The sequence below is a fragment of the Artemia sp. Qi Xiang Cuo genome, chromosome 8, assembly GCF_049724085.1.
Source record: "Artemia sp. Qi Xiang Cuo chromosome 8, ASM4972408v1, whole genome shotgun sequence".
Classification (NCBI taxonomy): domain Eukaryota; kingdom Metazoa; phylum Arthropoda; class Branchiopoda; order Anostraca; family Artemiidae; genus Artemia; species Artemia sp. Qi Xiang Cuo.
Window position 1 is genome coordinate 21,971,603 of NC_142801.1, and position 14,938 is coordinate 21,986,540.

General features: G+C 37.1%; 1 protein-coding gene across 4 annotated transcripts in view; it reads left to right on the top strand.

The window, feature by feature from the left end:
• Nucleotides 1-14,938, top strand: part of rsh (Rap GTPase activating protein radish) — a 263,202-nt gene that overhangs the window by 214,847 nt on the left and 33,417 nt on the right. The window lies entirely within an intron of this gene.

Consider the following 14,938-nt stretch of genomic DNA (forward strand, 5'->3'; position numbering starts at 1 on the left):
GTTTTGGTGTTTCTCCTTACTTTCAGTTGAAAAAAAATTTGTTTTTTTATTTAATTATTAACAAGCGTTTGAACGATGGTCAAATTTCATTGAGAATTATAATGAAGAGGCTCAAACAATCGAATTGGACCCATATTTTGCATTTTTATTTTTAAAAAAATTTTTGGAATAAAACCATTAGTTTTTTTTATCATTCTCTTGTTCTAACTTACCCTTCTAAGAATAAGACCACATTTTCCTGACAAAAAAAAAAAAAAAAAAAAAAAAAAAAAAAATTTTAACATGTTCAGTTGACATTATGAAAGACATAAGGCAATGTAACTTTTTTTTTCTTCTTCTTCTTTTAATTGTTCAGGTGGTGGTGGTGGTGGTGGGACAATGACTATGAGAAATGGACAAAGTTTATTAACTATAAAAAATTTACATAAAAAATAAAACTTTTTTTTTTCTACAGATTAAAAATATAGCACCACCAGCGACACCATTGAGTGATGAAGCGAGTATATTTACAGGACCAATTTTGTCACCACCAGCAGAGTTCAGGGATGAAGCTACACTGGTTCTAGAGACTTTGGAGTGGGAAGGTGGGTTCCTTAACGATGTTTTTGGGGAAATGGCCAGCCTGGATGACTTAAGCTGTGATATTGACATGCTTGAGGATCCGGGGTGGACAGATAGTTTCATGCGTGAATATTTAGGTGATCTTACAAGTAAATCTGAACCGGGTCCTCAACGAAATTCCATCAGAGGACAATACAGGCTGGCTCGACCAATTGTCCCCAAACACCTTGGAATATGTACTAGGGGACCTCATGCCACATCCCCCCAATATGATTGAACAGACTGGGAGTGGTGTTATTGACAATTCTCTGTCACCCGCCACCATTCCACTTAATGCTATAGATAGAAGTAGTAATACAACAGCAACAGTATCCCCTATTACCGTTTTTTTTCTCTCAAACTCTGCCTTGCATCACACATTGGTCTATAGCGCCGAATTCGGTGACTACTATAATGCTTTAGTTTGAGGAGTAATAATAACCCAGTCCCGGGCATTTACCAATTATTATCCGTATACTTCTCAAGCCTTTCTTTAACACCACCGGAGGGGCGGGGGGGGGGGGGTCAGTTTAAAAGCATCAATAGCACTAAAAATATTTTTTTTTAATGAAAGTGCGGGTGAGATGTATTCGAAATAATTGCACACAGAGATGTTTGCAATAAATCCGCATTTATAGAATTATGGGGTGGTTTTTCTAAATTGGGAAAATTGTATTCAAATTAATTGGTAAAATTAAAACGCGGGGGGTAGTGGATATATGTTTTTATTTATAGAAATTTTAATTTTTAACATTATTTGTTTTAAAAAGGTTTTCATTGTAAGAGGTGGCCTTTGGTGTGGGGGGGCAAGTTAATAAAAATATCATTCAGATTTAGAGGGGTGTAAGGGGATACAACGAATCTGTTTCGATACGAGGCTGCAGTGTTTCAAGTATGCGTTTTTAATTGCGGCATACAGACCACTTCTAATAGACGCCACTAAGAAAAAGTTGGACAAAATGGCAGTTAATGGTAGGGAGGGTTCAAAGTTCCCCAAAGTAAATTTTAATTGTTTAAATGGTCAATATCCCGTGACACTAAAAGGAATAGATATTTTTGAGCGGGCTATTGCACATTTAAAGATTGGTGTCACGGTGTTACAGTATGAACCTGAATTTGAAGAGGGTCAGCGTTCCGATAAGAAGGGTGTATTATTTCCAGTGCGGGCTCCTTCAATTGAATCAGTAGAACATTGGGTGTGGCTTCTATACACCCCACCCACAGACTCCGACTCAATTGGTCATTTCAATCCGATTACGGATATTAGTAGGGTTCTAAGTGAGGGTAAAAAGGGGTGAGGTGGTGTCTGTTATTACTGTCCAACATGTCTCTCAAGATTTTGCTTTGATTTAAATTTAAAGCATCACATCAAACAATGTAAACGTCATGGATACCAGGCTGTGGAGTTGGTAAGCGGAGGTAGAGCGATCTTATGTTTTACAAATTTTCAAAACCCATTCCTGAAGTGTACTAAGATCGCTTTGGACTGCAAAGCTAAACTGACAGACGTGTGCGATCCGTCAAATTCAAATCATGTTAAAATACATGAAGCCATAGGGGTCTCTTACGCTCACGCACAACGGGATTCCAATAATATCATGCAAGTGCTGGATGTAGTTGAGATGTTGGGTGACGGTGAAGACTGCATGCGCTTGGCATTGGTCAGTCTAATCAAAACAGTGAATTGTGCAATTTCGCGCCTTCGTTATACAAACTATCCTATGCTCCTATCACCAGATGACAGAGTGGCCATTAAAAATCGCAAAATGTGTTGGGTTTGCAAGGGTGGATTTGATGATGGTGTTGGGAACGGGGGGAGGAGGAAGGTGATCGACCATGATCATTTTTGGCAGGAAATTACATCTGGAGGGAGTAACTTTAGAGGGGTATCACACCATTCATGTAATTTAAATGTTAAACGGAAATATTTTGTGCCTGTTCTTATGCCTAGGTATAATAATAACTTGTGGTTTGTTCAACTGGCGTTTGCCCGCATCGTCAACGGAGAGGTTATATAGAATACAGGAACATATAGTTAGTTCTTTTATAGGAGTGTACTAAAATCATTGGAGAAGCTCCTACTGAGAGAATTTAGGTGGAAAACTATTGACACGTGCCCTACGTGCCTGAATTAAATTTGTTTTGAAGAATCGTGCAGCTTCTTCACCAAATTCTTAAGTCAATTGATTCAGGTGCAGAAAAGTGACAATTTTGATAGCTTCCCCCTCCTTAAACAGCGCTTCCCCGATGATGAAATGTATGATTTATTAACGTTGAAGTGTAAATATACATATGATTATTACAACTCTGGCTAGAGGCTAGATGAGGTGTCACTACCGCCCATTGAAGCTTTTTACAATTCTCTTACTGAGAGTGAGTGCACCACTAGCGACTACGAATTTGCTAAGAGGGTTTGGGCAAAGGGCGGGTGTAAAAATGGTTGGGATTATTGTAAACTATACTTGGCCAGTGACGTACTCACTCTTCTGGATATTGTGTGCAAAAATACGGATAAAATCTATGGGGAATCTATGGGGATTTAGGTTATTATTTTTCCACTCCCCATTTGGTGATGGACTTGATACTTAAAATCAGCAAAGAAGAGATAGGTCTGATCGCCGATGTGGATCAGCATCTGTTTGTAGAGAGATCAATGACGGGTGGGTATGTTTTTCACGGGGATCTTAACAGGAAAACTCACACGAGTGGACAGCACACCGATCAACAGTCAGCAGCAGTTTTTTTGGATATGAATTCTCTTTACCCATTGGCAATGTTTCACTACTGTTTGCCGTGTGGCAATTATAAAAGGCTTAACAATCCGTATGCTTCGAATTTTCCTGACATTGCCAGTGTTGAGGAGAATGGGGCACAGGGATGTTTTTTTGAAATTGACGGTGAAATACCCATGGAAATCCATGACTCGTTAAAATACTTTGTTTTTCCGTGAATAAATATACCGGTGGATAGGGACTCTCTGAGCCCATACAATTTTTTCTTTAGTAGAGGACGTGAGTATGCACTGGGTACCTTCAAAAAAAAAACTAATTGCCGATCTCAACCCGAAACAGAATATCGTTTTTCATAACGTGCTATTGATATGGATGGTGTCCAATAATTTCAAGGTGACAAGTATTCAGAGAGCACTCCACTACGATAAAAAGCCATGTATGAAAATGTTTACTGACACCTCTTTCGGTAAGCGTTCAAAAGTGAAAGTAAAGGCTGAATAAGAATTCTATAAACTCATTTTGAACTCAGCTGTCGGTAAAATGTGCGAGAGCGTACGACACAGAAGTCGATGTGACATTGTAACCAACCCCAAAGATTGTGCTCGAATCATTGCGGATCCAAACTTCACATCGTTCACAATCATAGACTCTAATATGGTTCTCCTACATCGCAAGAAAAGAAACATTGTATTAAATAAAAATATTGCGGGCGGAAGTGCAATAACTGAAATATCCAAGAAACTCATGTTGTCATTTTATTATAATGTATGTAGGGTACAGTGGCCGATTGAGGGACAAGTTCAAGTGTATTACGGGGATATTGTTTCACTCCTGTTAAAATTAAAAACTGAAAATCGGTTGAATGATTTAGAAAATGGCGAGTACATTAGCTCACGTATGGACTACACAAATTGGGATGAATCCCTCTACCCCGAGCTAGTGAAACGCCAGGCCCCAAATCAATTGTTAATGTTAAAATCTGAAACGGGTAGCGATCTGACATCCAGTGGTGTGTTTCCTGGACCGAAGGTATACTTTGTGGAAACGCACGGCAAGGATATCAAACAAGTTTGCAAGGGGGTACCTACACACTTCGTAAAAAATAATTTCGACATGAGTGTTTCTAGAAACTGTGTGGAACGTAGTTTAGTGCCAAGGGCGAAAGTCATGGCTATTCGCTCTTTACAATTTAAAAACTACACAGTTAGAGTTGAGAAAAACGCCATGTCTGCCATATCGGAAAATGTATTTGTAATTGTTGTTGGTTTTAATGTAAGAACACCTGTTATTTTTATATTTAACCCCCGTTTTTAAGTTACATATAGAAGGAAAAAACGCGGTCTAAAAAAATTAACTAAAATGCCCTAAAAAAAAAAGTATAAATTTGGTGGGAGGTTTTTTTTGTTTGTGGGTACGTAGGTTTTTTTTTTAATTCTTTTTTTTTCTATCACAATAAATTTTAAATGTGTTTGTGTGTTTGTGTTTGCAAGGCAGATTAATTTCCAGTATTTAATGCCGGCCCGGGCCGGGCCCCGCCGCAAGGGGCCCCCGGCGCCCAGTGCTGCCCGGCCCCGGCCGCCACCGCGTCCACCCCCCCCCGGGGGGGGGAGGGGGGACCCAAAAATTAAAAATTTTGCAAATAACAGTGTATGATATTATTTCACAAGTGTGTGTGTGTGCACATTAGTCCAATACATGTTGTATTTTCTTATAAATAAATAAACAAAAAAAAAGTGTATTTATTTAAGTGTTTGTTTTTTTTTTCTAGTGGCTATTTAAATGTTGTTTTTTTTTTATTATAAATAAATTAAAAAAAAGTGTATTTTTTTATTCATGTTTAATGTGCCTTTTTCAATGTAGTATTTTTTTTTTTTAAAGTATTGTTACCTTTTTTTATGTATATAATAAAAGAAAATGTTATTCTTTATTCTTCTTCTTCTTCTCGTTATTATTATTTTTCAACGGAGTAGTAGTAGTAGTAATAGGGGAATTATTTATTTATTAGACAGTTATAGTCTACAGTTAGTTGTCCAGGTGAACTGTTGAAGGAAACATGTATCAATTTAAAACACCATTCAGATCGTTTCTGTGTGGACCGTCAATGTCGGGCAAAACAACACTCTTAACTAAAATAATTAAAAATTGTGATAAAATGTTTGTGGAAAAGCCGAAAAAAATCTACTATTGCTATAGTATTTGGCAGGAGTCATATGATAAAATAAAAGCGATTGCCACCACCACGGGGTTGGTGCAGATACAATTCATACAGGGGCTTGATGTTTTCAGCATTATTGAACAAAACTCTTGGTTGATCATTGACGATCTGGCTGAATCTATTGAACGATGGTCCCAGGAAATGCTACAACTGTTCACTGTTCGCTCTCATCATGATCAGATTTCCATTACTCTGGTTCTACACAATCTCTTTCATCAGAGCAAATGTATGCGAACATTTGCATTGAAGTGCACCTACTATATCATCTACAGAGTTGTTCGTGATTCCAGCTCGCTAATAACTCTCAATAAACAAATATATCCAGGGGTCCCTAAATTTCTGCTCTCAACGTACAATCAGGCAACTAATAAACCCTACGGCTACATCCTATTGGATCTTAATCAAAATACACCTGAGGATTTGCGCGTAGTCACAGATATTTTTTACAATGAAATTACAGTATATCTCCCCGTGAACAGTAGAAAGACCTACTAGTTGCTATCATGACACTGAAGAAACTACATGAAAATAGACATTTGTTTTCAGTTCTAAGCACTTCAAAACCTCCGCTTAGGAAAGCAATACTCAAACACGGTATTGACAACGATTTCATTAATCTAATATCCGAACTTTGTTTAAATTTGATCGAGGGTAATGTTCAAGTGCCAGAAGTAGTTAAGCAACAGGCAAAGCAACATCGTTCCATTGTACGTACATGGGCCTCTAAAAAGAAAGGAAAGAATTTCAAAAGGAAACGACTTCTTCAGGCGGTCGGTAGCTTTTTCACACTTTTACTGCCAATAATTGCAGGACTTGTAAACAGTTTTCTCTAAAGAGAGAGAGAGAATGGCAAAACCCTATAAATTGACTCCAATAGAACTCGCTCTCTCACCTGTCGAACACTGAGAACAATCTGAGTAAATTCCTTGACAATAAAATATTGAGGATGATAAAAAACTGCTTTTACTTCAAGATGCACTTCGTCGAGTGGACAAATACAAGTCCTATCGCTCGAAGCTCACTGCTGCTGCTGCTGACCCCAAAAAAGAATAATCTCCTCGACAGTCTGCTGCTGCTGGAAGAAATCTGAAGGCGGTGTAATGGTATTCATTTTTATTGAAATTTTGAATTATAATCCCCAACACTTATCTTTAACAATGAACACGACTCCTAGCCTATCTCTTGGAAAGTGATCACAGTCAAGTTGAGAGCAATGGGGCAGGGATTATAATTCAGGGCAAGAGCTATAATCTACTTGATTTAATCTATGATATGGTTACAAATCGTAAAGGACTATTATCATTTGACACTCATCTATACAACTTTATAAATACATTAAACTTCCCCAAAAGTCTTATTGCCAATAGACAAATTCTATAAAAAATAAATGAACATTCTTCATCGTCATCATCAACAACAACAGTGACAACATTAAAAAATGAAGTTGGAGCAGAAGATTTTAAATCGATTTTGTAAAATACTAGCACACCACTGATAGCTAGACAAAGAGCAAAGACCTATCAAGTCATCATCATCACCACCAACGGCCAGTATACAAAAGGGTAGCGGTCGTTACACAACGTGTTTACGTTCAAAATGGTTGAAGATCTGAAAGGTGTTTATGAAAATATTGGTGAGGCGGGGAGTTTAAGTTCCCCCACAACTCTTTCCAAAGTCACTGGTGTTCGCACTAAAAATGTACAAGACTATCTACAAAATGAATCAAGTTACACTCTGCATAGAAATCATAGATTTCGTGCCAATCAATATCGAAAAACTAAAGCCTTTTACCCATTGCATATAATGCAAGCAGATCTAATGACTCTAGATGAGCTTCAAAGACGTCACAATACACCGTACAAGTACATTCTACTTGCAATCAGTGTTTATAGTCGTTATGCATATGCAATTCCATTGCGATCAAAGAGAGGTGTTGAAGTTGCTCAGGCCATTGAAAGTATTCTCCAACAGGATTCGTATAAAAAAATTCAAACGGATCGCGGTAGTGAATTTGTTAATCCCCATGTTGCAAAAGTACTAGAGAAATATAGTACACTGCTCTATCATAGTCACAGTCCTATAAAGGCTGCATTGGCCGAACGATTGATAAGAACTATTCGACTTTTAATTTCAAGATATTGTACATTGAAAAATACATCGGGTTTTATTCATGATCTTGATAAAATCATGTTGATTTATAATCAACGACCTCATCGATCATTGTCCAACTCTACGCCAACGGAAGTTCATCATACAATTGACACCTTTCTTAAACAGTATTCCAATGAATCGTCAGCTGTCAAGAAGATGAAAAATAAATTCAATGTTGGTGATACCGTTCGAATTAATAGAACAACTAATGTTTTTGAAAAGGGAATTACTTGTGGTCCACAGAACTTTTTAAGGTGGCAAAAATCCTAGACACTAAACCCATAACTTATCGCCTGCGTGATACCAAAGATGAGGAGATTCTCGGCAGCTTTTATGACTATGAACTACAAAAAGTTAAAAATGCCAGTGAAATCTATCAAATTGAAAAGATATTAAAGAGACGTACTCGTGGGGGTAAGAAACAGTTACTTGTTCGATGGCTAGGATACAACTCCGATTTTGATTCTTGGATCGGTGTTGAAGATATTGACAATGCCCAATGATTTCTATGTAACTTTCATGTCCAACGTTTCCGATCCTCTCTACAATGACTTGAATGCGACCAGTGATTTTTGGACAAAACTCTCACCCGCCATCAAATTTGACGGTGCATATGAACTTGCTCTTGTCGACTGTATTCTCAAAAATACCTATGACATCCTGAGAAAGGATCGTAAATATGAAATAAAAATTAGACCCTATGATTGGCCACCACCACTAGGTGATCAAGAACAAATTCAAAAAATCAATTGGATGGATTTTCCATATGTTGAATTACCCTACGAGGAGCTCACCTGCATGAATGATTTATGTCGTACTATCAATAAAAGAATTTCTGCTCGGAAAAAAGGAGCTTTTCATTTCAACTATTCAAAGGAGGAGGGCAAGATCTACATTAGTTCACCCATTGCCAATGATAAGGTTATTCTCAATGATAACCTAAAGGACTTTCTTGGCTTTAAGCTCAATATAATCAATGGTAGAAGTGCTGGAAACACTAACTTCATTTTCGCTGACTACCCACCTGCCTTCTCCACGGACACTTGTATATTTCTCTACGCTTCATTTGTGGAAACATCTCGGGTTGGTAATTCAAATGTTCCCCTCCTACGAGTTCTTGAACGAAAAACCAACCAAAAACATGTTCACCACTACAATATAAAGCATCTTCAGTATATTCCCGTAAACACTTCCTATTTGGAACTCTGTCAGTTAACACTAAGAACCAAATTAGGTGATTCTCTAGCAATTTCAAAAGGCTTAGCAGTGATTACATGTCATTTTCGACCCATTGTCAACGACGACGGTACAATCACCTAAAAAAAAAGAACAATAGAAGAATTCCATTTGTCTGTCCCGATATTGACTGTTATGTTGGTGCTTTGAGTCCAAGTCAAATAGGCAATGGATGGTAATATTACCCGGGTCGTACTACACTGTCTGGCGATGGTCTGGGTAGCGGGTTTGAGTGGCTATTGCGTTCAATACGACCTCGTCCCAGAAAATATCTGGTGCCTGCTGCATCGAATTTTGCGGCCTCAAAAGTACCGGACTGGGGATCGGGCGAGAATTTCAAGGAGAGTGTTAAGGACAATATTAGATCTTCAGCAAGAGCCGTTGGTGAACAATTAAAATCTCGAAAAAATGGGGAGAGATTGAAAAGGATGCGTTCGCTTCAGTCACTCATCAGTCTCCAACCAGGTAGGAAGCAAAGGACATCAACAAGGACTTTGAGAAATAAAACAACGAAGTCCAATAAGCAACAGAAAAAGAAGAAGAAAAAGAAAAAGATTGTTAGATAAAGGAAGGATTTCTTCTCTTAAGATGACTTATCTCCCCCACAAGGAATCATATCCATCAATCAGTTCCTCATTGAATCTATTCAATGCTGAAAACTTTGATGTCAGTGTCAAGTATAGTTACTATTAGTAGTATCGCCACCAACAACCCCTTACGTAATATGTACACTTTCAAACAATTTCCAATGAAGAATATTTCATTGACTAATCATCAACATATTTTGATCCAAATGTCGCTATAACGAACTTTTAAGAACTAAAACTCCACATTCCGGTGATTGTCTCTCCTATGAAAACTGTATTCTACATAATCTATTCAATAAAATTAATGTATTTATTAATGGTACTTTGGTGTGCACTCGTAACAGTTTATGCAACTATGCTAGCTACATACAATTTATGATGATGACGCCAAAGGCGTAAAAAGAGTTGAGAGGGCAATCGCTGGGCTATGAGTATCGAACAGGTGTTGATACTGACGGTGAGTTGACTACTGCAGTGACCCAGGAGTATCATCTAGTTGGAAAATTAAATCATGAGATATTCAATATATCCCTATGGCTACCCCCCAATGTCAAGATTGACATAAAGCTGGAGATGGCCCCATCGAATTTCCTTTTGAGAAAAACACTTCCTGTAGCACCCGATGCAAATGTCATTATCACATCGGCAATTCTCCACGTCCGAAAACAACAAGTTGTGAGCTCTGTTGCATTGGCAGTGGAGAAGCTAAGAGCCAATGGCAACAATATTAAACTTCTTTTCCTCCATACACTCACCACTCAACTTCTTATTACCGTCGGCTCTCGCAGCTAGGCTGATTCATCATTTATCAATGGAGAAATCCCATTGAAACTGGTAGTGATTTCTGTAAAGAACGGTAGCGACACCGAATCTTGGAAACACATTATTCCTGATTTAATTTTGGACGGCATATCAAGACTTCTATGTGAAGTGAAAGTTCGTACATTGTAAACTTGATTGTTTCACAAAAAATCCCCCTAAAAAATGTGTAATTTGACCATATAGTCTCTTGACCATGACTCAACAATTGGAAAATTGAAAAATCTATTTGACGTTTTCCAAAAATCTTATAGTTAATGTTTTGGACCTGTCAGGCATACAGGATATGACCATAGTACGAACAGGGAATGTACGTTTAGAGTGTACATTTACCAATGCTCTGACTGAGAGTATCACGCTAATATCACTGAGTCAATTTGAAACCTATTGGGAAATCACACCCGACGGCAGTGTTCTGCTAGACCTAGCACCATGAACACAAACCAAATAATCAACGTATTTAGTATGGATCCATGCATGTCCCAGTACAAGTCCTATTGCATACCTTCGGACTTCATTGAAAAAATTCCAAGTGTTAACAATACCCTAATCATTGTTAATAGCAGTCCATCGACTTCGACGACCGGTCATTGGCTATTCATCTTTCAAACAGCAAAGTATATTGAATTTTTTGATCTTCTTGGCCTATCGTATAAATTCTACGCTCCACACATCAGCAACTTTATTGAAAGCAGTGGGAAAACCATTATTCAAAATCAACGAAGGGCACAGGATTTAACGACTAAGACAAGTGGCTTTCATGCACTACTCTTTTTCATGTTCAGATGTCGTGGCTACACCTACAAGCAATTTCTCAACATCTACGTTGACTTACCTCAATTTAACGACTTTCTAGTGGATAATATACTTACAATTTTATTTAATATTGATTTTATTGCCATAAGAATAAAATGTTCTAAAGATGTATGTTAAATTGCTTATTAATAAAAAAATTTATATACATGATAAAATGACTTTTCTACTCTTTAGATCTCATCCAATATTAGGTATTTTTCGACAACGACTAGTGCCGGTAGATTATCTTAATTCAGCGTGTACTGATCCTGATGTACTGCAAAGTCAGGGTCACATTTTCTTCAGTAGAGTGTGACTTCACTCTTGTAATATCTCTTTGTATAGTCAATGATGCTATTTTCATTCATTCTATAGAATTCACATGTTTCAATTTGCCTATTTGAAGCAATTTCATAAACAGTGTCCTCAAGTGGCAAATCAAATTCTATCACAGCCAAATAGAAATCAGAGGTCTTATAATCGTAACTCTAAGTTTCTTCGTAAGGATTATGTAGAACCTATATTCTTTTGTCGTTCCAGAAGTTGAATTAAAGAACCAGCTTCTCCCTCAATAACAATCTAAAACCACGACGATACCAATTCTTTAGTACAAGAATAAACTCATGGGCAAGATTCATTCCAATCATACCGGGATATGTACTCTCCCGCTTCTTGCATTTATCATAATGACAATTGGAGCATAGATGGCCTCTAGGATGAGAGTCACAAGCCTCTTCAAGACAGAACTTACATCCTTTAATTTGTACGGCATATCCTCTGTGCAATTTACACGGATTGCATAATCTACGCTTTTCATCAAACTCTTGAATCACTGTGCATGTCTAACACGAAGACCAACGTCCCAGTGTATAAATATATAACGGACATGTATGAAAAATTTTTTTAAGTGTTGACTCTCTCACTACTAAAATGACACTGATCTAGCAACAACACGAATTTGTCTGAGAGAGAGAGGAGTAAATCATCCTTGAGCACCATCTTTCTTATAAAAAAAAGTCCTAAATTTCTAAACTAATGTTTAAAATTATATCCACAATATCATATTGTCGTTTCGTAATCAATATATCAATAAATTTTGTAAATGAACTTGGATCACATTGTCGAAGCTTCATCCAATAGTCTAATGATGGAGAATCGGTTTTCATTATATCAACAAGCATTCCTCGAGAAAATATCTTCCTTTGAATAGACAAGTCTAGAAAATTGTCATCTAGAACCAAACGTTTTTTCATAAGAACTAGATTCCTCATGATTCGATCTGTCTCGAATCCATCCATTTTTTTTAGTCCTAACTCTCTCACAACCAACTTCAGACTAAACAGAATTTCTTTTTTCTACTCTAGAAAATATACGCTTGTCTACTATAGAAAAAGAAAAAAATACCATTGGTTTAGAAACATTTTTATTGAACATAATTACAATAATAATATTCACTGATGCATTTTGTTCTCATCAATATATTTCGATAGGACATGTAATGCTGACCGAAGTTTATTTATATGGAGAATATTCACTTTTCCAGCAAAACACAGCTGCTACTCCTGCTTAAACTTGCTTAATGATATCACGTATCTCGCATACATAATGTCCCAATTCAAGACATAGTCTACAGCCAGCGGTTATTTCCACCGCTACATTAGGTACTCGTATATCGCTGCTGCTGCTGCTGTCGGTTCCATCATTAATCTCCAATAGTGTAAATGCACCACTCATTTTTTTTTCACTAATATCCTTGCAAATAAACTATTCTCTTTGAATTCAATTCTCTTACTAATATGAATTGTAAAGAAAACTATTCCTTTTATTCAAATCCTAATCACCAATCAAGTTATACTCGTTCCTCTTGGCAAAGGTGTAATGACCTGTAGAATAGGACTACCAGAAAAACCTGTTTGGTACGGGAGCGTACGCAAAGTATATACCTTTCAAGCAAATTCTATATGATATTTCAAATTACTATAGCTTCTATAGAAATGGTACCTCTTTGCAAATGACCCTGGTAACCCAATTACTTGAAAACCTACACACATACCCGATGCCTCAGGCGTAGGTTTGCGGGTAGGGTCTCAAGTAATCGGGCGCTTACTACTTGAAGTCGACCAAAAAAACACCATGCCTATTCCCAAACACCGACGCCATGATTTTGCGCTGGGAGAGAGGATATTCGGCCTTCAAATTTTCAGGGAAGTGTGTGTGTTCCCATTCAACGTGTTATAAATAAATTCAATTCAATTCCATGTTCTGTTGCCTCGATTTGGGCGTGATATGCGGAACCCATGTTTCGTCTCCAATTCAACGGGCTTCCACCTCAGTGATAACCCTTAAAAAGATAACAATGACGTAAAAACAACCGGCGGCAATTTCTTATAAAGACTTTACTTTAAAATTAGTTGAGAGGTATGATAAGTGTTTAAAAAAAACTTGGTAACTATGTAAAAAAATAGAGAAAAGTATGTACTTTCTGAAAATAAATTTACTTTTTTGAAATAATCTTTTGTTGGGTTCTTATGTTGAAACGGACCTTAATTAAAAAATGCATATGATTTCCAACTTTAGACGGTTTTAGGTGATTAAAAAACTTGACAAACAAACTTAAATTATGATTTCAGGTTCTGGATATGATCCTTCTTAGCAATAATTCACTGCAATTATTCCGTTGTACGAGGTATCGGGTTTGTATGGAACTCGAAACCACAGTACACATTAGTTAGCCGCTATTGAACCCGTAAAAACGTTCCAGTGGAAGTTCCAGGGAAGTCATTGAAAAAATCGTAGCTATGTGTCAGAAAACTACTGTCACCGCTTATAGTTTTCTACTATATAAACTTACTACTACTGCTAGATACTTATTGCGGCACCAAGTCGCTTGAGGTCCAAACAGCTGTACAAGCTCTTTCTTCAACCCAATCTATTCAGAGCTTCATTTTTCCAAGCTTTATAGCCAACATGCATAATCTTTGGGAATCTTATCATCCTTCAGTCGTATAACATGGCCCAGCCATTTTAACCTTTCTTTCATTATAGCCCTAAAAGGTGAGATCAAGCTGCATCTTTGCAAAGGTCATTTTTTTATATACCATCTGTCAGCGACGTTAGTTCCCATTATATAAAGACCAAAATTCCTACTCTAAATTTTAGGAGAAAACTATTTAAAATTGATAGTAGATATTTATATATTGACAGGGATCATTTGGTATATTGATATATTAATACTGATTAGGGTCAATTGGGAGGGATTCAGTGATAATACCGTGAAAAATAATGGCAAATTAACGTTACTAACTTTGGTAAGTATGGGTGGATCGATTTTTGACATATATAACATATAGATAATTGTCTGGAAGTACGGCCATATTCAGGGACGGAAGGCTACTAGTATGAACCCTATCTCCCCCCCCCCACAAAAAAAAGAAGATTTAGTCCGACTCGTCAAAACGCAACAAAAATGCAGAGAAACAAATTTTGATGTTTGTTGTGTATATGTGCCCCCCCCCCCTCGAACAAAATCCTGCATACGCCCTTGTCTAGAATATTTATATGCCACTATTAATATTTTTACTGCATTTGTGAGCCTTGGCCCGTGTGGCTTTTGTGTTTCAAATATACTATACCATTTAGTGTACGATAAGCCACCTATTTTTCGTGTTTTTTTTTTAAATTGCACCGCATCTTGAAATAAAATCCTTTGAATATACCTGTAGCCTGCCGTAATCTTAGCATTGCTATATCATTTAGTGTACAATAAGCCACCTATTTTTCATGGTTTTTTTTTCGGAATTGTA